Source organism: Lactuca virosa, chromosome 4 (assembly GCF_052849685.1).
Source record: "Lactuca virosa cultivar CGN04683 chromosome 4, Lactuca_virosa_CGN04683_v6, whole genome shotgun sequence".
In the NCBI taxonomy this organism is placed as follows: domain Eukaryota; kingdom Viridiplantae; phylum Streptophyta; class Magnoliopsida; order Asterales; family Asteraceae; genus Lactuca; species Lactuca virosa.
Window position 1 is genome coordinate 391,069,983 of NC_136429.1, and position 7,098 is coordinate 391,077,080.

The 7,098-nt window shown below is 33.1% G+C and overlaps 1 pseudogene; it reads left to right on the forward strand.

Annotated features, from left to right (window-relative positions):
- Positions 1-5,231: 5,231 nt before the first annotated feature.
- On the forward strand, positions 5,232-5,891 carry LOC145106411 (uncharacterized; annotated as a pseudogene).
- The last annotated feature ends 1,207 nt before the right edge of the window (positions 5,892-7,098 follow it).

A 7,098-nucleotide genomic window follows, 5' to 3' on the forward strand; every position in this document is an offset into this window, starting at 1 on the left:
TTCAGATTTTGGTTCTAAATGTACTAAAAGACTTCTAGATAAATTTTCATGGATTATGAATATGTATAACCATTTTTCACATATTTAATTCTCTAAATAGATACAAATTCATGAAAAATAGAAATCAGTATTGAAAATACCCCAAACTTTTTATAACAATGTCATTACACATACTTAAGCTGGGAAAAATATAAAAAGGGGTTTCTAAACTGTTTAACCCAATTTTATGATTTTTATGCATTTATTCTAATAAAAATGGGGATAAATAGAAAACAGTTTCCAAAATTACCCAAACTTTTTGTGATATTGTTATTAAACATTCTTAAGTTGGGAAAAATATAAAAATTGATTTCTAAACTGTTTAACCCAATTTTATGATTTTTGAGCATTTATTCTAATAAAAATTGAAATAAATAGAAAACAGTTTCCAAAATTGCCCAAAATTTTTGTAACACTTTTATTATACATGTAGAAGCTGTGAAAAATATAAAAGATATTTTTCAATTAGTCTTTCTATTTTTCTTTGTTTTATCCTCTTAAATAATCATTAATTGGAGAATAATTATTAAACAGTTAAAGTAAATTACAAAAAATTTTGTAAAGTTCATGTACAGTGTAAATAATCTGGGAAAAATCCCAAATGTGGTTTTTATCTACTGGAATCCGATTTTGTGTATTTAAGTGTATTTAATCTTAGAAAATAGGAGAAAAATAGTATAAAGAAGGGAAAAGTCATCAAAATTTTTATGTAGCCTCCTAATGTGCTACAAGGTGTTCTGGTAAATTTTTATGAATTTTGGATAAGCAGAACTATTTTTCCTATTTTTAGTCCATAATATACACAAAAATCGGGGAAAAATAGGAATACATTATGAAAAATTCTGAAAATATTTTTCTAAGTCTTCCACAGAGAGTATAAGCTGCGAAAATTATTATATAACCTTTTCAAATTATCTAAAGCGGTTTTATGATTTATTGGGGCTAAACAAAAAGAAAATTCAAAACCATATTAAACAGTAACAAAAATCGATGAAACTTAATGAGGGATCATTATTTAGCATAGGGGTCGTCCACGAATTTAACTAGGATTTATAGACCCCAGAATTTAGCATAAGTTTCATAACTAATTTTATAAAATTCTTGATGTTAAACTTTATAAAATTTAGGTTTTAGGGCTTTTAGGGTTTTGGAGTTTAATAAACTTTGAATATCAAAATAAATTGAATATTTGAGACTTCAAATTATCTTATGGTATTATAACTCTTTTATAGTTATAAATAATGTTTGTAATTTATTTTTATCGGTTTATTGGCATTCTATGTAGTGATTCCGAGATTCAAGCGAAATTGAGGAATCAAGTATATTAGTCTTAGTCTTCAACTTTGACTTAAGTTTCTATGAGACTCTGACCTAATTTCTACCACTAGGTAAAGTGCATGATGTGTGTATATGATTCATGAAAAGGTGTTCGAGTCAAAGAGTGACCTAAATATGGATATTCACTACAGTTAAGTAGTTGTAGAATTCACATATCAATGTGAAATCTAAGTATACTATCCATTGATTCTAATTGTTTCCAAGCTTCTAGTAGGTTATAACTTAGTTTCTAGTTACTTAGTCTAGTATGTGTCGTGCCTATACGTGCAACTAAGTTTAGTCAAATCTAGAACCGAATCGAATTTTGACGGTTGTCACAGAGCTCCAAACTATCATGGGGCTAAGGACCCCATTGCTAGCAGTCGGTGGTTGGCAGATGTCGCCAACGCCTTCCGTTCTATCCGGTGTCCCGAGGGGGACAAGGTCTGACTCGCTTCCTGTCTTCTGAAGGACAGAGCACGTGATTGGTGGGAGGAGGTTGGACATACTATTGGAGATGATGTCGCGTTGGACGCGATGACATGGAGTGACTTCTCGGCCCGATTCAAGGCCGACCTGCACCAGTTATTGAGGTGCAGCAGTTAGCACAGGAGTTCCAGGACCTCCACCATACAACAGCAGTTAGCATGCAAGCTCCAAATGCCAACAACTCGCCTCCATTTATTTTTCTTATTCGATATTATTATCCTAAAATTATGCTACTATTTGGCATTCAAATTCACATATATTCCATTTTTTCAAAAACTTTCTAGTGTATCTATATATGTTATACGGATTTAAAATTATGCTACTCACATACTATTTTTTATATTTTTCTTAGATTGTTTGTTCTTTGTTTTCTTATTTTCTAAATAAAATTTGTTTAAACATCTTTTTGAGAATAATAAAATAATATAAGTTGTTAGCAAACTAAATTATTTTATTATAAATATTTAAAATAAAACACTGGTATTATTATGTATGAGTATAGTTTTTTTATATTAAAATTTATATTTTCATAGTACGACATGATGATTGTATCATTAATCTTGAGTTAAAAGACAATGTTGATGTTTTAATATTTACACTTTGATATTTAACTTTTATTTTAATCAACTCATGTAGTACACGAGTCTCACACCTAGTTTCAGTAATAAACTTACCTTTTAATTTCAAAATTCCCAAAATTAAAGTTAATTAGTTTATTTTCTTTATTTAAATTATTTCTTTAAATTTTAAAGATAAAAAAACATCTCTAATAAATGAAGGTTTTTTTGCCACTTGTCACACTCATTCAAATTTTCAAATGTCATTTTGTGGTTATTTTGAATTAATTTTTTTCATATGTCATTTTATGAGTTTTTTTCTATTTTATTAAAATCCAAATAATATTTTAGTTTCAAAATTCCTAAAATTAAAGCTCATTAGTTTCATTTCTTTATTTAAATTATTTGTTTAAATTTTAAAGATAAAAAAATATTTCCATTATAATAAATTATTATTATTCTTATTTTCTTATAAACTCAAAATTCTCAAATATTTTGGCATTTATATTTAACTTTTTTTAAATTAACCTATGTAATACATGGGCCTTACAACTAGTATAACTAGTAATATACTAGTATGTAAGATAAATGGGTATAAGATTTGGATAATTATGATGAATTTTTGGTTAGTGCTACTAGATATCAAATTGATGAGTCTTAGGCCCTGTTTGATTTGGATCTGATTGGGTCAGGTCAGACAAAAATGTCTGACTCGGTCAGCTCTATGTGTTTGATATGCTTCAGCTTTGCATCTGACCGGGTCAACAATGTCTGACTCGCTCATACCCAAAGAAATTGCTGACTCAATCTGATTGAAATTCATTCCACCATTGCCCCTGCACCACCCTCATCCTCCTTCCTCAACCATCAATTTAATCCCTAGAAAGGGAAAAAGAAACTAGAACACAGGCGCACAAAAAAAAAACACGAACAGAGACTGCATTTGATAAGGGGAAGAAGACAACTCAAAATTGGAATTAGGCAGTTTTGGTCCTTGAAGATACTCATCTTGACCGAATCTACCACAACTTTAAATTGTCTTGCATAACTAATTTCTAGAAATTACTAGTTGGACCCTGAACTTTTATAATCAATTATTATTATTATTATTATTATTATTATTATTATTATTATTATTATTATTATTATTATTATTATTATTATCCATCACTAGAGCATCAGGGTAAAATGATCATTTTGTATCAGTCAGCACATTCAATCAGACGTACAATCAAACAGAATGGTTTCTTACTCAGTCGGAATTTATTACTCAGACAGACATTTCTCAGTCAGCACTTTCTCAGTCAACAATTATCAAACGAGACCTTAGTTGGCTTCATAGATTGATAAGAGTAGATTGTATCAGTTTATTCCTAAAATAGTGAATATTTTGATTTGGAGGATTTTACAGAATAGGATCCCTACTAAAACCAATTTGGTTAATCAGGGGATTGACATGGAGTGACTTATGAGCTCTTGTTGCCGTGTGCAAATCAAGGATGTTGGGAATTCGTTTATAGCTTGTGATGTAGAGTGACAAACTTTGGTCTGTGTTGGGTGATGATTAGATATAGCTCTTTCGGTTTTTCATGCGGCTAGAGATAGGTTCTCGTGGGTGATATTCGTGGTATATCCAGTGGCAGAGCCATGGATTTTAATACGAGGGTACAAACATAATCGAAATTTCAAATAACATTTGAACAATCAAAATCTGGGTAAAAACATGAAGCCTCTTGAAACCTTCAAGTATTTCAGAAGATGACAAGCTGCTTCATAATAACTTGTACAAGGCTTTGACATGAATTGGGATAATCGTTGAACAGCAAAAGAAATATCTGGTCTGGTTATGTTCAAGTATAATAATCTGCCCACAAGCCTTCTATATTTTGATGGGTCATCAAACAATTCTCCCATGTGTTCAACTAAGTCAAGTTTAGGATCCATGGGAGTAGATTTTGGCTTTGCAGCCAAAAAACCCGCATCTTCAATTAATTGCAAAGTGTAATTTCTTTGAGAGACAAAAATACCCTTCTGTGATTTTGCTATTTCAAGACCCAAAAAATATCCCAATGAACCTAAATCTTTCAGTTTGAACTGATGACTTAATTGTTGTTTTAAGAATGCAATCCCTTGCTTATATGGTCCAGTGATGATAATATCATCAACATAGACAAGTAATGCCACATATGTTTCACCACTGCCTTTATGAAAGAATGAATAATCAGACTTTGACTGAATAAATCCCAACACTTTTAGAAACTTTGAAAATTTGTCAAACCACTGTCTGGAAGCCTGCTTTAGTCCATAAATTGATTTATTCAGTTTGCATACAAGTTTTGAACCCTTAGGTTCCCCCTGAATTTGAAGACCTTGTGGAATGTCCATGAATACTTCTTCTTGTAAATCACCATTCAAAAATGCATTGTTCACATCTAGTTGTACCATGTCCCACTGTTTAATTGCTGAAATTGCAAGTAAAACTTTGATTGTAACAAGTTTGGTAACTGGAGAATAAGTCTCAAAATAATCAACTCCTTCCTTTTGATTGAACCCTTTAGCAACTAGTCTAGCCTTGTGTCTTTCAATTTGACCATTAGATCCATATTTGATCTTGTATACCCATTTGCAGCCAACAATGTTCTTGTTTGGAGGTAAGGGTACTATAGTCCAAGTATTATTTTCTTTCATAGCATCAAGTTCAGCTTGCATGGCATCACACCATTCTTTATGTTTCGAAGCATCTTTATAAAGTTTGGGTTCAAAATTAGCTGAAACATTCATTGCAAATACTCTATGTGCATGTGACAAATTGTCATAAGACAAATAATCATGCAAAGAATAGATTGTGTCATTCTTGGAAACAAGATTGCAATGATAGTCCCTGAGATAAGAAGGAGGATTATGTGATCTAACAGGTCTTGAGATAGGTTGAGATGTTACTGGAATTGAATGTGATGGAAGTGGAACTTCATTTGGCGGAATTTGTGAGTCACACGGTTCTCAAAGCAGAGGAGGAAGGGTGGGCAGCAGGTACCACGAGCCCTCTGTCCCACACATCTATCCAGAAGCAAGTGTAGTTCACCGGTTCCACCGAATGCTCCTATCTGTCGGCAAAGATCGTGTGAGTGTGCAGTTATGCTTCGGATGCTTCGACATAGAATAGATCGACCCAGTTCCCGTTCTTTTCCGGTGCACTCGCTTTATATCTCCGACACACAAGGAAGGACGCGGTGGGAAGGAAGGAGCCCTAGCCTCTGTCCGGCCGATCATTCCGCTGGCATCTCGCATTCACGCCCCCGTTTGACTGCCGCTTGGGGATGTAGTTGTAGATACGTTAGTCTTAGTGGGTCGTTGGCTCCACTTGTTATCTCCTTCTACGACATGCTGTTGTCATCGCCATATTCCATATGTCACTTAGTCATCTCTGCCTCGCTGCGGGTCAGCACCTCCAAAAGAAACGGAGGACTTCATTCAGTGACCCCGCGATAGAATGAAGGAGGTTTCTCCAAAGCGGGATGAACTCAAGGAAAGCATTCGTAGGAGCGTGGGACAAAAATGGTGCAGGGGTATTTATGGAAATATCATGGTCAGGTAATGGTACAGGTAGAACAATGTGATCAAAGGGATCAATATGATCAACAACAGAATTGTTGTGAAAAGGGTATATGTTTTCATGAAAAACAACATCCCTAGAACAAAAAATCTGTTTAGTTTCAAGATCATATAACTTGTATGCTTTCATGTTAGGAGGATACCCTAAGAACAAACATGCTTTGGCTCGTGGTTGAAACTTCAATCTATTAGCAGCCAGAGTAGAAGCATATGCTAAACACCCAAAATTTCGTAAATGCTTATAAGTAGGAGTACTACCATATAAACTTTGAAATGGAGTCTGATGTGAAAGAACCTTTGAAGGAATTCTGTTTATCAAATAAGCAGCTGTAAGAACACAATCTCCCCAGAAATGAATTGGAATTTTGGATTGAAAAAATAATGATCGAGCAACATTCAGAAGATGCTGATGTTTTCTTTCAACCATTGAGTTTTGTTGTGGTTTAGCCACACATGCTTTTTGATGAAGAATGCCTTTGTCTGCAAAAAATTCTTTGAATTCCAATTCTTTTGCATTATCAGTCCTGAATGACTTAATGCTTTTGTTGAATTGAGTTTTGACATAGGAATAAAATTTGGGTATTATTCCTGTAATGTCAGATTTATGTTTCAACAAATAAATCCATGTATATCGACTTTTATCATCAACAATAGTTGCAAAAAATCTATGACCATTGTGAGTAGAATGTTGATATGGACCCCAAATATCACAGTGAACCAAATCAAATATTTCATCACAAATGTTGTTAACACTTTCAAACGACAATTGTTTCTGTTTAGCTAAAGGACATACAGAACAATGATCATTACATTTATTCTGAGATATAGAAACACCTAAAAGATTCTTAATAGGAATAAGAACTTTGTATGAAGGGTGTCCTAATCTCTTATGTCACAAATCAACAGAAACAACATTGATCCTTGTATCAACAAGTTTAACAACCTCTTCCTTTTTAGTGCTCATCACATAAAGATCTTGAATGTTATCAGCTTTGCCAATCATCCTCTTGTGAATGGTATCCTGAATATAAGCATGATGACATGTGAATTGAACTATGAGCTGTTGACTTTTGGTTAGTGCACT